We start from the raw sequence: 27,633 nt of genomic DNA on the forward strand, positions 1-27,633 counted from the left end.
CAATTTAAAGATACACAACAGCTTTCGTGACAAAAAGTAAACAGAATGGTTTTTAATGCAACAGAAACTCTTATGGTACAAGCAAATGGAAAGTAAAATGCTCCTGCAGCTCTCTCTATTTTAAAATCATAGGTTTTGAAGGCACTGCAAGGGTCATCCAGTCTACCCTATTTTGACCTTGAGAGATTTAGATACCTTTGATTTTTAGCAATGAAAAAGCAAACCCACTCAAAACAATGGGTCTTAGAGGAAATTAAATGAGCAGTGTATGGACTGTAATATATCATAAATGTCAGAAGTTTGAAGTCAATTGGCAAGTACCCTCCTTTTTCATTGTTAATGGCTTTACCAAGATTTCTCAGAGAAGCCTGAAATGAGACAAGCATAAAAGCAAAAATGAGTTTTTTATTTAAAGACTTTAATCTTATGATTACAAAGTGTGAAAGAAAAAAAGATACAGGATATAGTCAATCAAAATTATGAGTACAATAGAACATAAACGTGCATTCACCATTTTGAGGAGGAGGTAGGAGATATAAAAAAATCTTTCATATTATTTTTGTGGAGTTCAAGGAGAGAAAAAATATACTTTGATACAATTTCATGTCCTAGAAGTATACAGAGACAGTGCTTACTAAACTGCATATAGTTTGTTAGAACAAGCTTTCTGTTCTTTAAGATCCAGTATTTGGTTTATCGACACTTGTTAAAGTGAGCATGCCATTAGGAGAATCATAGAACATATGCAAGGAGATGGTCTGCTCCCATCGAAAACAATGACAAAACTTCCACTGAAAGAGACAGAAAAAAACTGTACACTGAACCAAATTCCAAGGCTCACTATATTAACATGATTCCACTTTAAAAAGTTACCCTGAAAAGGACTTTGTGGGTTTATTGCATCTCAGCATATCCATATCAAATGTGTTCAAACCACAAAGAAAAAACACAGTGGTCCCAATCATAGCCTGGGCTCAGGATTAAGAACATAAGAACGGCCATATTGGGTCAAACCAAAGGTCCATCTAGCCCAGTATCCTGTCTTCTGACAGTGACCAATGCCAGGTGCTTCAGAGGGAATGAACAGAACACGTAATCATCAAGTGATGCATCCTTTGTCACCCATTCCCAGATTCTGGCAAATAGAGGCTAGGGACACCATCCCTGCCCATCCTAGCTAATAGACACTGATGGATCTATCCTCCATGAATTTATCTAGTTCTTTTTTGAAACCTGTTATAGTCGTGGCCTTCATACTGTAGCAAAGAGTTCCACTGGTTGACAGTGCACTGTGTGAAGAAATACTTCCTTTTCTTTGTTTTAAACCTGTGGCCTATTAAGTTGACTGATAAGCCCAATAGCAGACTTGGTGCACAGTCACAAATAGACTCATTTTGGGCCTGCAGATAGAAGCTAATGACAGGATCAACCTACAATTTTAGCCCATACATATCATGGCCTAATACCCAGGGTTTAGGGGAGTTAGAGGAAAGGGCCTTAGACAAACTCAATGCTAGGCCAGTTTAGAAAGGTGCAGATCCCTCCCACACACAACAAAAAAAAATAAATCCATAATATAACTTTAACTACACACAATCAGCCTCTTAATTATATTTTATTCCTCACAGGAACTCAGCTTCTTCAGACCTCTATCCACTGAGAACAGTCTAGATCCATCTACTTTGGAACTCCCTTTTAAGTAGTTGAAACCAGCTATCAAATCCCCTCTCATTCTTCTCTTCTGCAGACTAAACAATCCCAGTTCCTCAGCCTCTCCTCATAAGTCATGTGCTCCAGCCCCCTAATTATTTTTGTTGCCCTCCGCTGGACTCTTTCCAGTTTTTCCATATCCTTCTTGCGGTGGGTGTGCAGCCCAAAACTGGACACAGTACTCCAGATGAGGCCTCACCAATGCCGAACAGAGGACAGTGCTCCTACTCATACAGCCCAAAATGCCGTTAGCATTCCTGGCAACAAGGGCACACTGTTGACTCATATCCAGCTTCGCATCCTCTGTAACCCCAGGTCATTTTCTGCAGAACTGCTGCCTAGCCACTCAGTCCCTAGTCTGCAGCAATGCATGAGATTCTTCCATCCTAAGTGCAGGACTCTGCACTTGTCCTTGTTGAACCTCACCAGATTTCTTTTGACTCAATCCTCTAATTTGTCTAGGTTCCTCTGTATCCTATCCCTACCTTCCAGCATATCTACCACTCCTCCCAGTTAGTGTCATCTGCAAATTTGCTGAGGATGCAATCCATGCCATCCTCCAGATCATTAATGAAGACATTCAACCAGGGTTTTGGAGTGGAGCGCAGAGCTGGAGCAGCTCTGGAGTAGTGGAGCTGCAGGTTTTTGCCTGGAGCAGAGCCGGAGCACAGTTCCAAAGCCTGTATTCAACAAAACCAGCCCCAGGACCAACCCCTGAGGCACTCCACTTGATACCGGCTGCCAACTAGACATGGAGCCATTGATCACTACCAGTTGAGTCCAATGATCTAACCAACTTTCTATCCACCATTCATCCAGTCCATACTTCTTTAACTTGCTGGTGAGAATACGGTGGGAGACCATATCAAAAGCTTTGCTAAAGTCCACTGCTTTTCCCTCATCCACAGAGCCAGTTATCTCATCATAGAAGGCAATTAGGTTAGTCAGGCATGACTTGCCCTTGTGAATCCATGCTGACTGTTCCCGATCACTTCCTCTCCTCCAAGTGCTTCAAAATTGATTCATTGAGGACCTACTCCATGATTTTTCCAGGGACCAAGGTGAGGCTGTCTGGCCTGTAGTTCCCCAGATCCTCCTTCTTCCCTTTTTTAAAGATGGGCACTACATTAGCCTTTTTCCAGTCATCCAGGACCTCCGTTGATCACCATGATTTTCAAAGATAATGGTCAATAACTCTGCAATCATATCCACCAATTCCTTTAGCACCCTCGGATGCAGTGCATCCAGCTCCATGGACTTGTGTTCCTCCAGCTTTTCTAAATAGTCCTGAACCACTTCTGTCTCCATAGGGGGCTGGGCACCTCCTCCCCATACTATGCTGCCCAGTGCAGTAGTCTGGGAGCTGACCTTGTTCGTGAAGTCAGAGGCAAAAAAAGCATTGAGTACATTAGCTTTTTCCACATCCTCTGTCACTAGATTGCCTCCCCCATTCAGTAAGGGGCCCATACTTTCCTTGACCTTCTTCTTGCTGCTAACATACTTGTAGAAAACCTTCTTGTTACTTTTAATATCCCTTGCTAGCTGCAACTCCAAGTTTGATTTGGCCTTCCTGATTTCACTTCTGGATGCTTGAGCAATATTTTTGTACTCCTCCCTGGTCATGTGTCCAATCTTCCATTTCTTGTACGCTTCTTTTTTGTGTTTAAGATCAGCAAGGATTTCACTGTTCAGCCAAGCTGGTCGCCTGCCATATCTTCTATTCTTTCTACACATCCAAATGGTTTGTTCCTGCAACCTCAATAAGGATTCTTTAAAAGACAGCCAGCTCTCCTGGACTCCTTTTCCCCTCATGTTATTCTTCCAGGGGATCCTGCCCATCAGTTCCCTGAGGGAGTCAAAACTATTTGCCACCTTAAGTAATTATTTGTATCTATATCTCTATCCACTTTACCTTACACAAATACCAGCAATGACTTGTGTTTTCCACCTCATCATTGACAAACACCCCTATGAAGGCAATTATTGGATTATGGTATCATAATCAAGTAGTACCTAGGAAGCCTGAAGCACACATGACTCTCAGCTACCACAAGAAACAGGATGTGATAAATGACAGGTTAAACGTAGTTTCCACAGAACTTTTTTTCTCCCAAAATATTTGCCAAAAGCCACCAGATGAACCCAAAATGTGGAAAGCATTTTGCTCCAGCCAATCCACTACTGACATTTTCCACAATTGGGACTGTTAGAGCTTTATAATGTTCCTTTGTATCGAGATATATTCACTGACATACCTAGAAGATTTTTTTCCTTGCAGTGGATGTGCCCAGTCAGTTGATTGTGAGACTTCTTAAGCTTATCATCTTAAAGTAGTTCTTTCAAAACTCAACCTGAATGCAAATGGAATTTTCTGGGATGAAATAATAACTGAGATTATCTCAGCATTTAAACAGTTCAATTTGCCATTAGCATGATAGATTTCAAACAGTCTGTATATTTTCCTAGTATATTTTCATTTGGATCTCACAAGACCTCCACAATATGTTCCAGTTGTATATCTTCACACATTTTAATCCCTAACACGTGCTGAGTTTCAGAGCCAAAATAAATAAAAGTATCTAATTTCCCAGGGCCTGATTCTGTACTAACTCATCCCTTTGTGCCAGAATGCACAAGAACAGACTGGAAGTGATTTACACCTATCTTTCACAGGTGTACACTAGATGACTATACTAGATACAAGACAGTGGAGAAGCAGGCCCTCTCTGACTTTATATACACAGCACAGCTAATACCTCAATTACTGGTAATTTCTTACCACTGTATACTGTTAATTTCAATTTGGTTTTGTCTCTTCTGTCACAGATGTATTCCACATTTTATGGTGAACAGATTGTTTCAGTAAATTGATGTGATTCCTATGAATGACAAACTTAATTGTTGTATGAAGTGTAGTTTAACTGTGTCAGTCTCAGGATATTAGAGAGACCCAGTGGATGAGGGAATATCTTGTATTGGACCAACTTTTTCTGGTGAGAGAGACAAACTTTTGAGACAGAGACGACTTCTTCAAGTCTGGGAAAGTTACTCCATGAGGTATTCAGCTGTGATGCTCCAAGTACCTTTCCCAGACTTGAAGAAGTCTCTGTGGCTCAAAAGCTCCTCTCTCTCACCAACAGAAGATGGTCCAATACAAGTTATTATCTCCCTCACTTTGTCTGTAAGCTTAATTGTGACAGTCTCCATTGAATTCCAAAATTGTTTTCCAGTCTTTATTTTCCACAGTCTCAATGCAGGTCATTTTTCTAATAAACAAAACACTTAGTACTGCACATATTTCATCAGTTTTCATGACTGCATGCATTTTAGTGTTTTGCAGATTTATCAAAATAGATCAGTTACAGTTGCTGAAGTATTTCCTAAATGTCGGACAGCCATTTTTGGGTGCTCTCAGACACCAGTTATGGCCTTTGACCTACAAATGATTAAGCATCTATAGTCCCAGGGAGCGCAACAGAACTACTCATGTGAGTAAAGTTACTCAGGCATTGAAAGGTTGAAAGGACTGACACTTTGCTCTCTGGTTCTTCAAAATTTTTAAAGAAATGTACTCTTTCTGAAAACTGTTCTATGAATGTTTGGTTCATTATTTTAAAATAACATAAGTTTTAATACTCATGTGGTCTCTAAAACTCCCTTATTTCTACTACAAGGGGCTTAATCACCTGTCACAAATTCCTGCTTAAAGGAAACCTGCAAATGATTTTTAAATTGGGCATGTGACTTCTGCTTAAAAGAGACCAAACCCTCTCCCCTGCCCCCTTTTTTAACAACAAACCAAAACTCACCCCTATGGGTTTTTTGTTGGTGATGGTGGTGGTGGGAAGGGAGTGGGGAGAGGGGCTTAGATATATCAGCTCTGGTATTCGCTGATTTTGCTTGAAGTCTGAGGATGTATATTGTTAGCTCTCATCTTATCTGAAGGGGCAGGAGATTTGTGCTAAATCTTTAATACAGCTTCTCCTTTCTTCAAACTGTTGATTTGTCAATTATGTTAAACAGGTGCAGGAGAGGAAGATGTTTTAAGTAGTCAGAATACAAATCCTTTCTCTCAGTTGCTCAGCTTTCACTCTCTTGGCTTTTGGGAGTGTAGTAACTTTTTCTAGTTCTTCACTCAACCAAGAGTCTTCCAGGCTAGACCAGAGCTTACACTAAGACATAAAAAACAAAGGAAGAGTTTTTTGGGAGAATTGAGGAAAAGAAACACACACTTTTCTGAGCCTTCTTTATATGCCATAGGGAAGCAAAAGTTCTGCATTTCAGGAAATCCATAAGGAATTTTAAGGATATCATGAGTTATTATGTAACATTCCTATAGGATCACTCATTTCAAGTTTGGCTCTGTGTTTTATTAAAACTTGGCAAGTATACCTCCTCACTCCTTCCTGAGTGCATTTAAGTAGTCACAAAAATCCAGACTAATTTTTTTTCCTTGTCATAGAGGAAGTGTGTTGACTAACTTTGGGCAGGGACGGTGGAAGGGGAGGGAATTTCCCTTTCAGCAAGCAGAGCTGAAGGAGGGGACACAGAAGAGGAGAAGAACTGGATCCAAGATATGCTCCTTCGACTCCTTGACCTGTGTGGAAACTGCTGAACTGAGTAGGTTTCTAATATAGCAGAAAAGGTGTAATGAGATCCTACTGATGGACGCTGAGACAAGACAAATTCAGGCTAAAATTAAAGCACACATGTTCAACACTGAAGTAATTAACCCCAAGAACAGCTTGTCTAGGGATGTCTTTATATCAGGACTGGATGTCTTCCGGCAAGATATGCTCTAGCACAAGCAGAAGTTATGGGCTTGATTCAGAAATTATTGGGTAAGGGCCTGTGTTACCCAGGAAGTCATACTAAATTATCATAATGGTGCCTTCTGACTGACATTTATCAGTCTATTAATTACTTAATTAATTATTAAGAAATACTTCAAGAAAAAGGGCATTGAAAGGAGTGACAGTAAAATTTCAGCCAAAAGGAGTCGGGGGTTGGGGGGGGAAGAGACACAGAACAGAGAACCCTGGGTAACACCCATTTCTCTGAGAAGGCGTCACGAGTCAATGAATGCCAGGGACTGATGTCTGTATGTGTGGGGCCAAGGAAAATGGCCCTACAGTCAGAAAGAGACTCCTCATGGCCAGTCTTGCTGCTCCTCGACTTATAAGTAGCAATGCAGGGAAGAGGTTCATGACAAGAACCTCTGGACTTGTTGGGGCCACCAAAAATAAAAAGGTGTGGGCGAAGTGCAACCGAACCTAAAGAGGCAGGTTCTGTAGTAGGCAGAAGAGATTTGTGCACCTGGGTCTCACTGAAAGAAAGGCAAGTGCTGAGAGAATCCAGGAACTATGCCAGCAACACACTTGTGCTCATGTTTCCATGGAAGCAGTCAACCACTTACTCCCCAAGCCGGTCATGGAACCAGGGTGGAGTACAGGCTCAGAAACCAGAAACAGAGTGGTTCTGGATACAGAGGCTTATCTCATTTGCTTCAGCGGGCCAGTACACCTGACCTCACCCTTGTTAGTGCAGGAATAACACAGGATGGTACAAATGATCTTCTCTGCCTCTCCTATCAAGGATTCTGTGAATGCACTATTCAGAGGACTGATAAGGTACTCTGTAGTTTTATTCAGCCTGTCCATTTTAAAATTCTAGTTCAAAATTTCTTCTAGTCACATTTCAGAATTCATTCCCCACACAATGCATAGACCTCTCATCAATACCAGTCCTATCTCGCTTCCTCCACCTGCTTGTGAATAAAAGAGTTGTATCTGTTTCTCCAGTTTTGTAGTACTTATAGTTCTCTTATCTTCCCTTAAAGGTCCAAAAGGGAAGATTATACTGATACCTTATTTATGAAATTGGGGAGTGAAAAACGGAATAAGTGGGAGTAGAAATCATGTTATGGAAAACATTCTGCAAATGTTTTATATCTCAAGACAATAACATTGGATTCAGGACAGCCTAAGAAAAAATGAGAATCCGGGGGGAGGAAGAATGTAGCGTTAAAAATGTTCCTTTGAAATTTCTCACATAAATGTTTCAGTCTTTTTCTAATCTAAAATTGTTTTTAACCTTTTATGAACTGTATAAGTTATTTAATCCTTTGGAGACTGGCAATATAAATACAATTGCCTCCATTTTTCCCCACTGAGAAATTATTGTATAATATGTACTTTATATTGCATTTAGGATTAATGCTATATATTACACAAAAACACCCACAGTCATATTGTTCCATGCTACCATGGCATCCTGGTTACAGCTAACAAAACAAAATCAGTATGACAACTTACGCAGATGTCTGAAAACAGCATGGCAGCTGTTGACAGCAATGTTGTCCCCACAGTGAGCACAGGGCTGGCAGAGCAGGCACATAGTATAGTTAGTTTTTTAAAAGTAACATTCTGCACTGTTATTTTGATACATTTATCCATCCATCCCACCCATACAGACAATGCAACTAATCAGTTAACAGCACACCCGCTCTGCCAGTCAATACAGAAGCATACTGTGACAGATATGGCAATTTCCTGAAATATCTGTGGGAGATTTTACTGTATTAAGTTTATGTATCACTGAGGGCAGGGATTGTACAGCAGAAGCTTAGAGTTATGAGCACCAGAGTTCTGAACTGACTGGTCAACCATACATCTCATTTGGAACTGGAAGTACACAATGAGGCAGTAGCAGAGACCCCCGTTCCCCACACCCCCAAAAAAAGCAAATACAGTACAGTTCTGTGTTAAATGTAAACTACTGAAAAAATAAAGGGAAAGTTTAAAAAAAGATTTGACAAGGTAAGGAAACTGTTTCTGTACTACTTTCATTAAAATTAAGATGGTTACAAGCAGGATTTTTCTTCTGCATAGTAAAGTTTCTAAGCTGTATTAAGTCAATGTTCAGTTGCAAACTTTTGAAAGAACCATCATAACGTTTTGTTCAGAGTTACGAAAAGCCTCCATTCCCGAGAGGTTCTAGCATATATAATTCCACGTGAGAGGGTGACCACGGCTCTGCAGGAACTACAAACAGTGGGTGATGATTGGGTAAATTCACTTGGGTTATAACACCTGCAGAAAGGCATCACTGCCTGGAGAGGCTCACATGTACTAGTTCAAACTGGAATCTCCAGAGATCCAGCACACAAAGCAAGGACTTTGGGATAAATAATCTGAGTTTAACTGACTCAGGGCCTTCTTTCTGATCTAGCAAATGGATAGAAGCTTCTGCACTCAAGGGGGCCCCAATCCTTCCTAAGGGGAAGGAGAGAGATGCAGGTCTCTGCCCAGAAGAGGTAACAGCTGAGGAGTCTAGAATGGGTGCCCTTGCTGGACCACAGAGAGGAAATAAAGGTACAATTGCTCTCAACTGATGACACAGCTATCATCAATGTGACCCTAAAGGATGGCCTATCAACAATTTCTGTTATAGTAGTCTCTGTTAGAAACCGAAACTTAGATCTGTTGGACTAGTGCTGTTTTCACAGAGCTTTAAACTCAACCCCTGGATTTTCCAAATTTGCAGATTTGTAATTCTGTGGCCATGACACTTCTTAAATCACCCCAGTTAGAACCTCCAAAACAGAGATGAACTGACCTCAGCCAATTGATCTTATTTTCATATGCTTATACTACTGATATAGCTTATTCTTCTTTAATAAGATGACTGCAAGGCTAGTTAATATGATTCTGCCTCAATAATATTAGTATTCATTATGTTCAAAATTCTGAATGCAGTCTGTATGGATGTATGAAGGGAAAGAATTCAAGTTTCCATAGAAAGGACAAGAGATATGTGAATGTGGAAATATTTACAGAGAAGAAACAGAACAAATAGTAATTGTAAAAGGTAGATCAAATGAACCAGAGGCAACATAACTGTGATAGTATTGCAGTGAGTGTAAATAGAGCGGTCAAATGAAATACAACTTGAAAATAAAGCATAATTTTGATAAAAGTCTGAACAATTATAGGAGTGAAGGAAATTCTTTTATTAGTCAGAAAGGAGCAGTTCCATAGTTATTTTGGATATTGAAGCGTAAATCTAAACATGCTAATAACAGAGCAGTATACTAGCTGCATGTACTCAGGAAATGCAGAGAAACAATTTAAATGCTCAGAGAAATACATGTATGTCTCCTGCATATACATTTACATGGTCCAGTTGTTATGGCACTGCATACATAGTCCAGTGGTCATGGCATGAGTTTAGGACTAGGAAAACCCAGGTTCAGTTCTCTGCTCAATCACAGACTTCCTATGGGACCCTGGGCAAATCACTTAGGAATAGATACACAAAGGAGACTTACACATTACGCACGGCAATGCTGAGTTAAGGCACCCTACCACCTAGTGGAATCCACAGCCCTGAATTTGGCACTAAGGCTCCCTACACATTGAGTTAGGTGCCTAAGAATGGGATTCACAAAAGCCAGCAAGCTCAATGGGGAACCACCTAAGCTAAGCAACAGGAAATGTGGAGGAGATGGGTGTAACCTAAGCCCTGCCTCACAAAGGGGCACCTATCTCTGGGCCAGCTAAAGTAATACTAGGGTACTTAACTCCCTTTACGGATCTAGACTCCAGACTCTCTGCCTCAGTTCCCCATCTGTACAAGGAGGACAATAGCACTACCCTACCTCACGGGTGGGGGAGGGAGGCAGAGTTGAAAAATAAAAATATATTAAAGATTGTGAGGTGCTCAAATAGTACAGTGACAGGGGGCCGTAAGTAACTCAGACAGATAAATGGACAAGTCACTTATGGAAAGCAATGCTAATAAGTCTATACATTACAAAAAATTTGTGCCAGGGTAGCCATTTGGATTCTTAGGCCTTTTTCTGCCCTGCAACATGTACAGGTGCAGTTCAGGGCATTGCTGGTCACAATGTTTTCCTGTTTGTAACACTCTGGGTCAAATTCCACCATGTTATATCACTGTGAATCTCAAGTATTATAAGCACTGTTCATTATTTGTATTGTGGTAATACCCAGGGACCCCATTGTGGTAGGCACTGTTAAACCACATAAGGAAAAGAAGGCTCCTGCCTGCAATAGCTTACAGTTTAAGTGAGCATTGACTCCAATGGCGTTATTGTGGATTTACACCAGCATAGCCAAGAGTAAAACTTTGCCCTTGATAGAATCTTATGAAAGGCAGTTTTCACAGATACAATAAATTCAATTCAAGGTGGGATCATAACACTCACAAATGAGAAGGAAATAAACAAGTATCAGCAAGCCATGCAAAGATGAGATACAAAACCACAAGTGAAATTAATTTGTGTTACATAGAAGTTTAGGGGGGGAAAAAGAGTAACACATTTTTAGGGGCTTGTTAATACTCTATTGCAATTTTGCAACTTGGTTTTTCTAATGATTACGTGTAATAAACCAGGCACTGTCAGTTGTTGAGGATATTTTCATATTTAATTATTTTTCAGAATGCCAAACAAAATACAAAATCTGACCAGTAGCACCTGGGAGTCTGGGACTACATAGAAGTCATATGGATTCACTTTCAATATACCCCAGGTGGATGGCTAGCATCCCAAAGGAGCAAAGTTCTTAGCCTTGGGCCTGATAGTCTTCTGTGCAGGAATAACCACTCCCTTAACGCACACATTGTTCAGGATCATACAGATGCCCATTGATTCCGCTGCTGCCTGGCTCCCATCGGCCCTAGAGAGCACCTCTTTTGCAAGACCTATACTTCCTGTGAGCTCCTCTGCCCCCTTCCACCCTCATGAGTGCAGTCTTCACTCCATATGGATTCTGAGCGGATCATGGGCTTTAAGAGAAGTCAAGTCATTCGGTATCTGAGAGGTTCTCAAGTTTTGTACTTCACTAAAATTAATCCCGCTGGCTCATTAAAATAACACATGTACACTTGTTATTTCCCTCCTGTAGCAGGGTACTGGTGCAAAAGCACCTAATTAGCCCCTGCCCAGTCAGCTCCAATAGGGGGAAGAAGATTGGGGCTGATGGAAAAGGCCTGATGCTGGCCTGAGGATTGGAAACACCTGCTGGCCTGACAAGCCAAGAGCTATAAAGGCTGGGAGGGAGCCAGAAGGTGGGCGGCAGCCAGGGAGAAGTCAGTGAGGGAGGGAACTGGAGGCCTCCTAGCTGAAGGCTGCCTCTACCTGTGAAGGAGGTGACTAATCCTGCAAGACTTGTATATAGATGGTGAAAGAACCTTATTTAAATAAAGACACAGGTGTTTCACAACCAGGACCAGCGCTAGGGGCTTTAGCGCCCTATGCACACGGCAATTTCGCCGCCCCACGCGCTGGTCCCACGGCTCCGGTGGAGCTGCCACAGTCGTGCCTGCGGGCGGTCCACTGGAGCCGCGCGAGTAGCCAACCATTCGCAGGCACGACTGCGGCAGCTCCACTGGAGCTGCCTGCCACCCCCTCCGGCAAAATGCCGCCCACCAATAATCCTGGCACCCTAGGCGATTGCCTAGGCTGCCTAAATGGAAGCGCCGGCCCTGTTCACAACCCCATCTGAGCCTTACTGGGGGCAGCAAGCAGGCCTCAGGAAGGAGGGGGGATGTGAACTCTGTTACACCCCCCAAAGTACAGCTCAGTGAGCTGCAGCCCAACTGAACTAGAGAAAAACCATCATGAAGTTTCTGACAAGTGTGCAGTACTGTGAGCCTGATGGGAGTGAACTTGAAGAAAGCACTGGTAAAGGTCATTTAAAAGGAAGACAAACCAATATTACCCAGAGCATCACAAATACTATTTATCCCTATTTAAGTATCACTTAATCAACTGCAGGTATCTTAATTAAACAGAATTATCATCCTTGTTAAGCAGCAGTCCTTGCTATTGCCATTGGGTTTAAATCAGTTTCCTGGAAGATATCCCATGTAAGTGTGTCCCAAATAAGTGGAAGGCGGTGTATAGGAATGTACTGGATTATGAACAGTACAACCATTGTACAGAAGATTAAGAGTATGGTAATAAGAGAAAAGTTTAAATGAGGTTAATCTTGAATCAGATTAGACCCTGTTAAGCATGTGCTGCAATACAGCATGATGTGGGGTGGCAGAAAATAAAACCAGTGGGATTCACGGAGACTGAAAGTAGAACAAGAACAAATAAAAACATAAATCAGCATGTTTAAGCGTGCAGAGCTACCACTAGCAAGATGAAACAAACTCCTCCACCCTCACCAGAAAAGCAGAAGGAGTGCCATTAACATACCATTAGGGTTTACCCAGCATCATGTTTGCAGGTGTTTGTCCTTGAACAGAGAAGACTCGTCATTGATGATTAACTGGAGATTAGAAAAAGGTTAAAGCTCTGGCATTATCCACAATGCTACATAAAATACCCGGGGCTTTTGATAAATTACAATTATGTGGATGGGCATAGATGATGAAGGTGGGCTGTTGAGATAAGAAACAACAACATACCTCATTAAGACTCTTTAGAACTGCAAGTTAAACTTTGGCCTATATAGTGTAAGAGGCTGAGGGCATATTTATGCTAGGAGATTTTGTATCCATTTAGAGGCAATGTTGCTGTTTCCCAGTAACAATACAGCTGCCCCATTGCTGGTAAAAACGGGTACCATTTTTTCCTAGAGTGGGCAAGACCTATGATAACAGAAGCTCACAAAAGTGGTCCCTGAGGTGACACTCCTTCACCTACAAGGGGAAAAACCAACCAACAATGCTTTGTTTAAAATAGACAGGACTGGTCTAGTTTACCAAGATAAGCTCTTATTAGGCAACTTCCATGATCAAAATATAACAGCTCACAACTGGGGAGTCACTGACTTACAAAATCTTGCTGGGTGGGCCTGGGTATCAGAGAAGGTCCTGTTTATTTTAATGCATTCATGTTTTTATTTGTATTTTATAAATATACTTTAAACACCATTAGAAAAAAAAATACTTTCACAAATTAGCACAATATCACAAAGGATGCTGCCAGGCATTGACTCCAAAACTTCATTCAACATCCAACTCTTTCTCTCAAAAGAATCTGGAAAAGGATAGGCCTTGGAATGTTCCCAACATTCATCAAACCTGAGCTCTGGCACAGGAGGGCACATTGACAAATTAAATAGCTGCAGATATCCTGCCATTCGCCCTCCCCCAAGAACACCCTATTTCTATTCTCATTTAAACCAGTTCTCATTTAAACCTATTGCTATTCAGTGCCTCAGCTGCCTGATACTGTCACAGAGCCACACTGGGGAAAAGGGATTTCTAAGATAGGCAATTCCCTAAAGATTTAGGGCTTTAGACGTTAACAACAACATTTGAAATTTCACTCAGTATAAACCAGTAGCCAGAGCAGATAATGGAGTACAGGGATAGAGTACTCCTATAGAAAATCCTGTTTAATGAACCAGCAGCCACATTCTCCACTGTTTATAATTTTCCAAGTGGCCTTAAGGTGTAGGCCCCATCTAGAACAAAATACAACCTGGCTGTGGGAAAGGCACTAGTAAGCACAGCAATGTTCACACCTGAAATAAAAAAAGTAACAAGTTTTTTCCACATTTAAATAGAAGCAACCTTACAATGCATCATATTCTGGTAGACCCTAAATGATAAGTGATAAGAGACCCCAATCAGAGATTGGGCCCTATTGCACTAGGCACTGTATACACACACACTAGCAGAGAGTACCTATCCCAAAGATCTTTCTTACAACTGAAGTAGATAAAACAATAAAATAAACAATTTGGCAACAGTACAGAATGCATATGTTAATACTTCTCCCCATTTTCCACATCCTCTCTGAATACCTCTTTTCTCAACCTTCCCTCTAGCAAGCTCCTACAGTCATCCTCCATTTGGCAAGTGACAGGCACTTCTCAATAAGGGTGTGAGACAAGCCTCATTTTTCCTGGTTGCTTTCCCTTTATCTCTGTCTTTTCTGGATGAAACGTCAACCAACTAGCCAATATCCAATTCCCAGCCGATACTAGACACTTGGCAAGTTGCTTTATGATCCACAAAGGAAGAAGACGGAGAGGCCTCTTTTTTCTGCCTATCAACATGAAAGGGGCTAATTATTCTCTTCAGACCATTCTAGATAGTAAACACTAGCAGAACTTTGTACAGTTTGACTAATATAGCATATTGATTATAAACAAAAGTTAAACTCCATTTATACATGTTCATTAGGTATTTTTTAAACAGAAGGTAACTAGTTATGGAATTAATGTTCCCTCCAATAACATCAGCTTCTTTCCCTCTGTCTCTTGTGGATCTGCATGCACATATCTGGCAGTTAAAGGGACATATCCTTACTCTGTGAAGCATGGTCAGTGCTTAACCCACATGTGGTCTACAGCTGAATGTGTGTGTCCTGCAGTGTGACACCTTTTAGCTTCTAGGTACAGAACAAGGAGTCCTGCTAGAATTTTTTTCATCATACATAACAGCAAAGCCACAGCAGAAGTTCATCCATGTTTGTTGTTAATATTTCTTTAAAAGAAGATAGCTATACAGTGCTTTGGTTAGCAAGTGATACATGTTCTCTTGTTCTGTACACATAACTATCTTAAAACTCACAACATGTGACAGCACTTAAGATTTTATTGGCCAAAGAGAAGTTCTGAATAATCAAGGGATGGGAACACAATGACCCATGATCCCAATATGTTTTCCAAAGGTGCCCCGCACATGTGTGCACACACACACACAAAAAACTGCTTCGAAGTTCAAGTTTCTTTACCTGCATAAACTAGTCATCCAATAACATCAGCATTTCTCCCTTTGACTTTTCTGCATTTCAGTGTGCACTTGCGACAAGTAAAAGTCAAAGATACACCAAAAAATTACAGACAGCTCCTGTCAATTACCCCTTTCTGCACACACATAAGTGCATATCCTTCAATAGCTAAGTGCAACTGAGCAAGTCATGAATGCAGTTTCACCTGGAGTTCAAATCTCCATCATGATAAACGTCTCTTTTCACCTGGTCTCTAATTTCTGCACTGGTATTTTCCCCACAGTCCTTGGGCAGAATGTAGAGTTTTATATCCCCTGTATCATCAGCAAGACCTGAAGCTGGCAGAAGATAAAGAATCCAGTTTGGCCCACTGTTCCGCGTGGAACTTCCCATTTGCCTTTCTCAAACTTCTGTGCTGCTTCTATCCAGCCTTTGAGAAATGTCTGTTTCTGATGCACTGGAAAGCTCCCTGGTGTCCTTTCTAAGCCAGGTTGCTTTCTGAAGATGCGCTTTTGTGACCATTGTAATTGGAGCCAAATGTTGAGCTCCAATCTCCAAATTTTGGGAGCAGTTTTCATCATGGAGTCACAGTTATCAGCAGGGCCGGCGCTTCCATTTAGGCGACCTAGGCGGTCGCCTAGGGCACCAGGATTTGGAGGGGGCGGCAATTTGGCAGCGGGGGGTCCTTCCACGCTCCCAGTCTTCGGCGGCAATTCTGCGACGGGTCCTTCACTCGCTCCGGGACCCGCCGCCAAAGTGCCCTGAAGACCGGGAGCACGGAAGGACCCCCGCCTATGGTGCCAAAAACCCTGGCGCTGCTCCTGGTTACCAGTGGGACTGCATTTGCTTGAGCCCCCATAGCTGAGCAAGAAAAGCCTGGCAGGATTCAGATAACTGGGTAATTGCAAAGGGGTTATATTAGAATGCAGGCAGGTTGTGATTTAACGGGGGCTCCAACATTTCTAAATGACTGTGTGAAAAAAGACATGAGTATTCTGCTCACTTCCTAATTATGGCCTTTGGTTCCACATCCCCAACTAATCTTGATTTTCATGTTACCAGAAAACACTACTGGTTTAAGTTAATGCATAAATTACCCAAATAAATATTAATTTATTGGATATTATTTAAGTAACAGTAACAACAAACACTTTAGCTACAAAAGTTTGGGGAATGCACTGATGCTGGAATTTCACATGAAATGTTTCACCCATTTGGATGATTGATCTGGAAATTCTCTCAAAACATTAATATTATACATGCTAATTTTGTGATTTAGTACTGTTGATATATTTCATTTTCACACCACAACACATGGCAGAAGCAGTTATCCAGCAACCAATTAACTGCAATTACTGTATGGTACTGAGAGATAAGAGTATTAGTATCAGTTCCAGCTGCAAAATTTGTTGAAAAAAAGTCTTTCCTCCATCCTAAATTTATTTGCTCAACATGATAAATTGGATATTAACACTGCAGTAAAGCATATAAAATTGGTATTGCAATTTCTAGTCTGCTCTCTTCAAGAGAGAGATCATGACTAAACTCAGATGCTAAAGATCTTTTTGTTTACAAAGCCACAGCACATCACCTCTAAAGCTTGCACATATGAAACAGATTAAGGGGCACAGCTGTAGGGTTTCGGTCTCTCAAACTACCTTTTATGTTAGCTGTATATCCCCCTACTCCCATATGCTGACTTGGTTAGGCATTCAGTATTACAGAAAAAACATATGTACTTTACCTCCTGATACATTTAATGCTTAATTTTAATGATCCACTTCGATATTATTTTCAAATCTTTGCTTATTTTAAAATGGGTATGATTTGCAACATAAAAGGAGACCTTACGATACTGGTAAAATTACCAGTGAATCTGACACTTACCTGTTGCTTAGACTGTCCACTGAAATGTACTCTGCAGCTAAAGATCTAAGGTTCCATTCCTATTTCACCTCACATGGTGGGAGGAAGAAAAGGCAGGTAGCTACACTATTTCTGAAGACCATTATCTCTACCATTGAATCTGAACTGATTTCAGAGTTACATTCAACAGGCATACTGCCATTTAGTTAGAGCTATCCTACAATCAATATTTAAATATAGATGAAAGTGAAATACATTGACAATATCTTCTCATTTAATACTAAGTCTTATTTCAGCAAAAGCTCACCCACAGTGACATCATCCTTTGTAATTTTATTGCTAATCTCACAGTATTTTTTTTTCTTAGAGCCCAAGGGCCTGGAATCTTGTGCTTTTGTGAGAATCTCAGTCTTTATATCACAAAAAGTGTTAGCCTCTCATGATTACAAAGAAAAGCTTGCAAATGAGACTTGAGGGTACCCAAAAGTCTCAAAGGCCAAAAGGCAACTAAAAAATCCAAGATTTATTATTTGACTTTAACCCCAAAATTTTAATCTAATCATGATTTTTGGGATCAGACATCATTTCAAACACTTGTGGTTGGCAATTCTAAACACAAGAAGTGCAAGAGACATAATGTAGCAATATAGTATGGTATATGGAGGGCTAGTCCTAGCAAACATTAAAAAGATGGCATTGAGGACATACAAACTCTTTGTTTATGAATCCTCACATGTTTGGCATTCACATGTCTGAGTCAAGAGAAGACTGCTATAGCATTTCAGGAATAATGTCTTTTAAAAAGTAATAGAAGCCATTTCTAGGATACACTACAGCCAGAGCCATTTTGCATCAGATTTTTTTTTCTGATTTTGAAAAAGCTTTCCAGTTATTTCAGTGCAGATTTCTACTAAAAAGTCAGTGGCACAGGGAGGTATTTAGTTTGGCAAACTTATTTAAAATAACGTAAAAGCAGGAAGTACTCATTAGTGATGTAGTACTCATTGTAACTTTCAAAGCAACATAAGATGATTTGTGTTAAGTAAGCACAGAAGTCCAATGGGTATGTGGCCAAACATGCAACTCATTTGGAAAAGAAATCACAACTAGTTAAGGTCATGCTGAGGTCATCATTTAATAAATAAATAAATAAAAAGGAACAGGCAATCTCAGTTTATGATAGGTGATATTCTAGTAGGTACACATAATGCTACCCATCTTTACTGATTGATCAAAGACTGGTATTAATCTTTTGCTCTTCTAAACCTGCCCTCATTCAAACTGAAAATGCTAATCTGAGATCTTGAAGAAAGTTATTAAGAATCCCAGAGTCCACTCTGAACTATTTCACCTTATCTAAAAATAATGCACTGCACAGGAATTTGAGTGTATTTTTTAAATTTTCATATGATTTTATTGCTCTTGAAAAGTGCTGAATTGACAGCCCTAGAGACTAAATTTGTGCATCTAGGCATAGTATGGGAAAAGTTCAAGTTGCTCCGATTACCTAGAAACAATGATTACACTTAAATCAATAGTTGTATGCTAGAAATATCAATCTGTTTGGAATATTAAGAACTTACATCAAGTCAAGTATGTTTGAAAAGCTGGAAGAGGAAATAATATTGAAAATACTAGCCCTTTGAACTGTTAAAAAATATTCTCCAAGTTTGTGACTCAATTTTAGTGCCTAAAGAACTCCATAAGACTATAATGCTACTCTGAAAAATGACTATGTAAAAACTCCACCTTCTTACTCAACACATATTCTCTTTGCATGTATTTAAGGTCATATCTGCAGATCTTGGTGACTAAAATAAGTGTGTATTGTTCGCTCCTCCTGTTAATCCTGCAGAGAGAACAGAGCTAAGACTGAATGATATGTGGAGTCTCTCCCAACTTGTGCATCATTAACAGAATTGTTTACTAAATTCCAATCAGTTTCATCTGTGCAAACTCATTGAAGGCAATTGGGTTGCACAGGTGTCACTGTGATAATAATTTGAAGACAGTGGGGTTGCTCAGGTGTAACTGAACCTTCGGGATGTATGAAATGAAAAGAACCAGTTTGATTCTCAGAACCCAGGCTGATTGTACAAAGCTGGTGGTTAGAAAAACATCTTTTCTACTTACAAAAACTGAGAAGATTTGATACAGAAATAAACAAATATAGAACCCTAGCATCTGTTTTCAGAGTAGAACTTCTCTTTAAAGAACTTCAGAAAATGCAAAACTTTCCTCAGCTTTTTTTTTGGTCACCTGCATGTGACTTTTTTCCTCTACAGAATTAGATCTGTTGTAGTATTCCACTATTGCCAATAGGAGAGAAGTATATGAATGGAAGACAGTCCATAAAAATCAAAAGTTTAAATTTAAGCAAAATATTTTTTTCCAAGATAAACACAACTTTTGACTACTTATCACCCAAGTGCAGCTCAACTCCTCTGTAACTATAGCATACTTTGGACCAGGGCAGATTGGATTGCAATTGTCAGGCAACAAGTTCAGTGACATACACGTGAGTAAAATAAGCAGGATTCGACCCCAAGAGTTCAAGACCTGCTGAGGATGCATCAATTTCTAAAATCCTTAGAGGAAGTAGTGAACCACTTAAGGTGAGAGAGATGTGGAGAATGTTATTAAGCAGTTTGTGGGGGGGCACTGCTTATGTTATAATAGCAATAATACAGTCTCTGTTCTTTCCTGAACAATAATCTGATTCCCTCATTGTAATTATCCATTCAAAAATCAGATTACTATTGAGAGAAAGGAGGGCAAGGTTTATTATTGCATAATTTAAGCATTGTTATATAATTTCTATTCTAATAGATCAATCCAGAACTTTTTTGGCTCAGGGAATTAGTCATTACAAACAGAGACTCTGACCTCTTTCATTCATACCATTTAAATTCAGTTCTGCAGCAACTGGAAATTGTTTCCATCTGAGCATTTACTAGCATTTGTGAAATGAATCAGGTGATTTCAGTTCTCAGTGGACTGGAATCCATCAGAAAAAGTCACCAAAATGGGCAGTAATTGGCAACCTGGTTGGAAGTCATAGCAGAGAAACCAACAACTGAAAGGTTACAGAAGATGAACTAGCCTCTCTCTCTAGTTAAATTGTCCCTCCAGATCAGGGTAGAGGCACTTAATACACTCCTAGTTTCAAATTTTCTTTAATTAGTGTACCTGGTAGTTCTGATTATTTCCTTACAGCATGCTCATGCAACATGCTATTCATGGATCAAATCTTGGGAGGAAAAACTTGTTCTGTAATTAAAGTACACTGGTACTATTAATATTATGACCTTAAATATTTTCACGATTCTTTTGATATTCTGTATTTAGAACTGTATGCTTCAAAATACTTTTATCTTCAATACACATTATACAGCCCTATCCTACCACTGCAAGCATATCACTTAATTTACCTCTCATACTTCATTATTTTTTTAAATGTAATTAAGTCTGAAGAAAAATAGAAAGAATTTTCAAAAAAAATTAAGGAAATTCTAATGATTTACTCAACAGATGACTAAATTTTGTAGACCTGTGTTGAAGAATTGACTTTAAACTGTACTGTACACACGAACTTTAACATCTGGGAAAGAGTACAGTATTGCCATGTGTGCTTTTAATTGTACAGTATTCAGTATCATCCTGTGTATTTAGTTATTTTAGAATAACCCTCAAAATTGGCAAACAGCCTATCACCAGTACCCTTGTCTGAGTGTTGATTACTGCATCAGCCTCCTCCTCTTTAATCTCCCAGTATCTGCCTTACCCTAATTAATACTATCTGAAGTGCTTCAGTAAAAGCAATCTACCTCACCTGCCATTATAACCCCTCGTCAAATCCCTCTGCAGGCTTCCAACTGTTGTTGAAAGCAAGTTTAACACCCTTGTCTTTACTTCCAAAGTGCTGCACAACCTGACTCTAGCTATCTTTTTCCACAGTCTTCCTTCCCCACCTTACTCTGTCTAACGCACACAAGTAACTATCCCCTTGAGTTCTTCCATTCTGCTACATATTCCTGAAACCTTAATCCATGACTCAGATATACTGCATCTCCACCTTTTGATCCTCCAACTCCCTTCTGAAAACACAATTCTTCAAGAAGGCCTATAAACACTAACTCATACAGCTAACTAATGAACATATGCCCATAAAAAGAAAAGACACATACTAAAAAGCACAAAACTATAACAAGTTGTGTACTTAACATCACCACTCATGTTACTTTTCATAGGTCCCCTCCTATGTTCAGATTGTAAACTCTTAATAGTAGTGAAGCATCATTCTATCAGTAGCCTGTTTGACAGGTGTTACTATGAAATCATAACTTAGTTTAGTTTAACCTAGAGAAGAGAAAAAATAGGAGCAATGACACACAGCATCATATGATGAACTTTTCTAGGGGCATTATTTTCATATATTCCTATAAAGGGAGTTGATGGCTGATAGTCATTTACATTTACACCATCCTGAGAGCAGAGCATATGTATTTTAATATAAATGTATGTACATTCAAAGCATATTTCAGGTCAATTTCATGTATACCATCACATCTGCCCACTACTGCCTCTTTTCAGAGTCAGACAGACTTCTGAACATGTTCTCAGTTACTTCAATATAGAGAATACTTTTTTTTTAAGAAGCTTACATACTAGAATCCAACTAGAAGTACAATTTTCCATTTAAATTAAAAAATGTAGTGATAGTTTAAGACAATCGAGTGATTTAAAATAAAGCAGCAACAAGTTTAAGTATCAGCATTGTGGGGTTATTTCTTTTTTAAACACTAAGGAACAGTCAAAGTAACCGAATTCCTTTTATGACAAATATTCAAGACTACAATTAACCTTTACTGGCCTTTGACTGACTGTCATTACCCTTGGATAAAAATAAGAAAAATGTCTCCTCAGTATTCTCATTTATTAGTAAATCTGAATTGATATCCAAAACCTCATGTTACTGTTCTTTAGTTGACTAATGCCAATCATGGTAATGAGATTAAAGTAACAGCACAGAAATGATATTGCATTTTACTGTATCCTTTTAGAAGAGTATCATAGAGGTCACTGTCATCTTAAGTTTCAAACCCTCTTAGAAATTTAATTTTCTCTCCTTCTCCCTCCCTGTGATTCTGGGCTTGAAATTTATGCTCAAATATTAGTATAGTCTTCACATTCCTTTCCAATTGACAAGCCCTATTTTATGGGATTAAAATTAACTTTTTTGTTTTAGTTTGGCTATGGATAGAAAAATCTTCCTCTGCAAAACAACACTGTGTTCGTTAGTATCAGCAGCGATGTCAGCTTATCTCCAAAACATAATTGCTATGGCTAAGCCAGGAGAAGCAAAACAAAACTTTATAGGACCAACAAAAAACAGAGAAAATGGCTTTACTATACTTTTTTACATTTCTCACTAGAATATAGGGTGTTTGTTTTGAAAAGTTATTTAGAATTCAGAGGAAGTTTTCCTATCATATCTGAAGTCATATTTGGAGTCTGAAATTCTTGACAAAGTCCCTATAATTTCAAAGTTGGGGAAGAAAAGCAAGCTGTGCCTGTGTTTACTTTAAGTTTTAAAGCATATATAGTCTAATAAATATTAGAAAAAACCTGACAGATGTTCTTGGGGTGTATTCATTGCTATACAGGATTAAAAATCAATAATCATTACTGAATTTCAAAGGTGATCTAAATTTCAGAAGTATATGCAGACTGACAATGACTGAGGACTTCCCAGCATCTCCTGAAGGCCCTATTGAGAGAAAATTAATTCCAGCACCACTTTATTTTCTATGCAATCATCACACTGGGAAATATTGCATGATTAATTCTAGTGATACAATTCAATATTGATGTGAGTATGTAGCAAAGGGTTATTTCCTCTATATTATTAGAAAAGTCTTCCGCACACAAAGGATTGTACTCACTACTCTAAGATCCAAACATTCCTGCCAGGCTCCATCAATCTTTTTCTGTTTCCTAAATCTAGTACAACAAATGCCAATGTCCCCAGTCCCCACCTCCCGCTCGCTCTCTTGGGGAAAAAATGGGCAAGATTTGCAATCATTGCTAACACTAGCAAACCCTCAAAATCGAGACGCCTAAGAGTGGAAAGGTGCTTAGGTCGCTACAGCTGTTTCACGTTTTGGAGGGAGGAAGAGAGGGATAATTGGATGCCAGTCCTTTCCGATCTTGGACGTAAGGCAGCTGCAGCGCAAAACCAACAAGTGAGGTGGAAGTTGCGCCGCGAGCGGCTAGGGGGAGGCAGCAGGGCTCATGGCTAGATGCCCCAGGCGGAGCGGGGCCGCCTGCCCCGTGCTCACTCAACCTAAAAAAGTTTCCCCGGGAGACCGAGGCTGCCCCGCGCCCGCTCCCGATACCAGACACGCGCGCTGGCCCCGCGCCCCAGCATCACTCCAGCCACTGCGCTCAACAGGCTGCCCCGTCCCTCGCCAAACCGCGCTCGGACGCCGCAGCCCCGGGAGCTGCCCAACGCGCCCCCCTTCCCGGCCTGCGCCTGGCAAGAGCCCCGGGCCCCTGCCCATGGAGACGGGCGCTCCGCGGGGCGCCTCCCCCTGGCTGCCGCGGCTGGCCCGGGAAGGGGCTGAAAGAGCCGCCGCCAACGCCGAAAGTCCTCGCTGGGGCGTCAAACTCCTGCGGACTTGCAGGGGAGTTTGGCCGGACGGAGTCCGGCTCACGGCGCGGGCAGCCTCCCGAAGGAAGGACGCGCGGGGTACCTTGCGGAGTGATGGAGGGTGGCAGCCGGGGCCAGCCCCTGCGAGGCACCCAGGGAGAGAAGCGGCTCCGCGAGCTCACGGCTCAGCCGCCGAGAAAGTTTCCTGACGTCAGGCTGGGCTTCCTCCCGCCTCCCCTCCCACCATTGATCTGCCGGAGCCGGCGCTTGGCTGCTCCCGGGCTCCCTCTGGCTCACGCCGCCTTGCTACAGCGGGAAGTGGCCTGGCTCATTGGCAGGCGGAGCGCGTGTGCGCCGCCCTCCCGCGCGCGCGTTCGCTGGTTCAGCGCCCGGCCAAGCGACTGGGACTTTGCCCCGCGATGGTTTAGACGGGGAATGATCCTCCCCCAGCCTTCCCACAGCAGCTTCGCGAGGAAAGAACGTGCCAGAGGTAACAGAAGCTGCTAAACTGTCTTAAACAACCATAGCGAGTCTGGCAGAGGGCTGTATTCTTGAAGAAATCTGCTGGGGTGGGGAGGATGCAGATTCTGGGGGATGCATTCCCAGGGACGGGTAAGAGTAACTAGGCACAACCCCCACCTGATTGGGGTCCCCAGCTATGAAGTCATGTGGTGGCATATGTGATGTGAGCAGGGGTCATCAAAGAGCACAGATACAGCTGGGGAGAAGAGAAGGGGGCTCAGCAGGCCTCTTTTTCTACTTTAGGTAGTTTATCAAATGCCTGCCCTCTCCCCTGACCTGTTGCCACTGCTACTCATGTAGGTCTTTGAGCCTGAGTCTTGGCAGTCTCCAACAAGCAGAGAGCCCTAGCAGAGGACATTGCCACAAGGCTGCATATAAGAGGGATGGCAGCTACCCTCATAACTCTGCTTGGAAGAGTGCACCTACTACCATGGAAAGTGAGGGTGCTGTGTGCCTGTGGTGGAGAGTCCTGTGAAAAGTAACCACCCTCCCAGAGCAGGAACAACCCCACCCAGCTGTAGAGCCCTAGGCTTGGGTGGCAGGAAGTCTTCTCCCACAGGAATCCCACTGGACTGGTAAGAGGAGAACTGCTCACAGAGCACATGCTGCTCGTTTTAGTAAGGGACTCTCTCCTCCCAGATGGAACCCAGCCTGTCCATGGACGGGAAACAGCAGACTAGTTGCACATCAGGGAAGAGAGAGAGAGAGAACCACTGATTCACTGAAGGGGTGGCAGCAGAGCCATTGTCATCCCAGAATAGGGCTTGTGTGTGAGTGGTACCACCCTACCAAGCAAGGTCAACGCCATATTGAGATCAGGTCTGTAGGAGCCCCTGATTGGACAAGTGTATGGTCTCACATTGCTTTAATCCAGCTCTGCCTTGGGAAAAATCTTCTGGGGGCAGAGGGAGGAGAGAGAGGGGAAGAGGAAGCAATTTAAGGGACAGAAAGTTCCAGAGGCAGCCTGCTAGGGGGCTGTGTGACGTAGTGCAGGCATTCATTGAAGATGCCTACTCTGGGTAAAGTGGTGTTTAGGGAGCATATCTACTGGAAAGTACTCCTCCACAATTGGTTAATTTGATCTTTAAGAGTACTGATGGATTCCTCGCTGTCTCTGAGCTCTCACAGAGAAACATTACTCATGGATAATGCTTTCATCTCCAGTTGGCTATTCTAACAGATGACCAGGTTTCAGTTTTCACACCTTTGTCACTTGTTTGCTGGACTACCACAATATATCTGACCATGGTGCCTTTAGCACTTAGGAAACTCCAAATAGTACAGAACACTGCACCATATCTTCTCAGCACCACAGGCTACCACACACACATCAGACTTGGCCTCTGGTCTTTACGATGGCTTCCCATAGAATTTCTAATCAAAATCAAGATCTGAGATCGTATTTTCAAGGTAATCCATAGGCTACATCCAGGGTATCTTAAAAAACTACCTAAAACTCTGGGATTAAGTCTGTGGTCAACAACTCTACTCCTCGGGCACAATTAAATTCTCTATAATAAGGGTAAAGAGCATCATTATAAGAGCCAGAACTTTCTCAGGGCCAATCTCAGACCATGGAATGAATTTCCCCAGGAATTCAGGACCTTCACAAATCTCATCACCTTGTGCTCCAAGTGCATGGCCCATTTATCTGATATTGCCTTCTCTAATAACTACATTATGTGTGTATATATTACACACACAAACACCCTACCAAAACAAGACACTGCACACACTTCTTTGCCTGGAAAGAGGATGAGAGAACAAACCCCACATGACAGATGTGTAGTCATATTTTATACCCTACTGGAAGGTGTTCAGGAACTACAGTAATGAGCATAGTATAAAAACCCTCTATAGAATACATTTTTGAGCAAGTCTGCAATGAGGAATAGAATTCTTCTGGGTAGGGGACATGCATTCCCTCTTATTCTGTCACTGGGAGATGCAAGTTAAGGGATATATATTCCTTGTTAAAGTGTGCTGTGGGGGGGACACAAGCTTTTAAGTTCAAGTATTTTCAATGAAAGTCATGGAGACTGCAGATTAGAGACCAAGTATTACCTATGGAAGGACAAGAAACTCATCTCTTTCATGTTCCATTTATTCCTGGGTCATTCTGCCATGGTGATGCCAGTAAGGGGACATGCATTCTCTTTGAAAACACGGGAAACTCATCTGTCATTCCTACTCCTGATTTTCCATAGCAGAACACCAGAGCAATAGCAGCATTTCATTTTTCGTTACTCAACAGACAAACCTTGAGAGTGACCATTTAGGTTCCAGAGCAAGACATGTCACTGAAATCAAAGCAAAGTTTGTTTTAAGCAAAGTTAAGAGACATTGTAGTTGGTGCTGCCTCAAACAGGGGCTTGCCTAGATGACCTCTCTCAAGGTCACTTTCAGCCCCCCAATTTTATGATTATTCAGAAAGATTGAGGTTGTGTCATGTTGGAGAGATCATGACAAAAACAACAAAGGATACAAATCAAATGTATCAAGTATCGGGGTAGATGTGTTAGGCTGTACCCACAAAAACAATGGGGACTGGACTCGATGACCTCTCGAGGTCCCTTCCAGTCCTAGAGTCTATGAGTCTATGAGAATCCGGTGGCACTTTAGTAACTTCAGACAAACGTGATCACTGATCTGCACTAGTACATGGAAACAGGGCTGAGGCTGGTAGTCAGATTAATTAGTGTGATTAATTTTTCAATTGATTTTCAACCACAAAATATTGCCTCCAAAATTTGGATGCTGAAATGAAGCAAATTCTCACAATGTTCTCTACTGCAGGATACAAATATCAAGTTCCTGAAAATTCAAGTTGAATTATGTTCCTAAAGAAAAAAAAGCAAACAAGAATCAGCATAATTTTAAATTTTCAAAATGTATAAATTTTGACTGTGGGCAATTTGCAAATAAATCATGAGACTATTGCACAGAATCATTTTGTACAAAGTCCCTAACAATGGTAACAATCAGTCTGCCTAAATCCCAGCCCAAAGGGGAAACATACCAAAATGAATATACAAAAAGGGCAAGAAAATGGGGGGAGGATGGAATGCCTATCTGGATTCCCAATGTGCATCACTTTCACTGCTGCGGTTTTGTGCCTGATGACTTTTTAACCTCCTGGAGCTACACCCACCTTAAGGATTTA

The 27,633-nt window shown here is 41.2% G+C and overlaps 1 protein-coding gene across 7 annotated transcripts in view; it reads right to left on the reverse strand.

The window, feature by feature from the left end:
• The window catches only part of GULP1 (GULP PTB domain containing engulfment adaptor 1), a 294,443-nt gene extending 270,265 nt beyond the window's left edge, over nt 1–24,178 (reverse strand). For 5 of the 7 annotated variants that reach the window (XM_050916432.1, XM_050916428.1, XM_050916434.1 and 2 more), the window contains exon 1: nt 24,052–24,178. The gene's annotated coding sequence lies outside the window, so the exon portion shown is untranslated. Of the gene's footprint in view, nt 1–12,940; nt 13,014–24,051 lie in introns of all 7 variants that reach the window. The other 2 variants (XM_050916430.1, XM_050916429.1) reach the window with 1 other exon arrangement.
• Nucleotides 24,179–27,633: the final 3,455 nt, after the last annotated feature.

This window comes from Gopherus flavomarginatus, chromosome 10 (assembly GCF_025201925.1).
Source record: "Gopherus flavomarginatus isolate rGopFla2 chromosome 10, rGopFla2.mat.asm, whole genome shotgun sequence".
In the NCBI taxonomy this organism is placed as follows: Eukaryota; Metazoa; Chordata; order Testudines; family Testudinidae; genus Gopherus; species Gopherus flavomarginatus.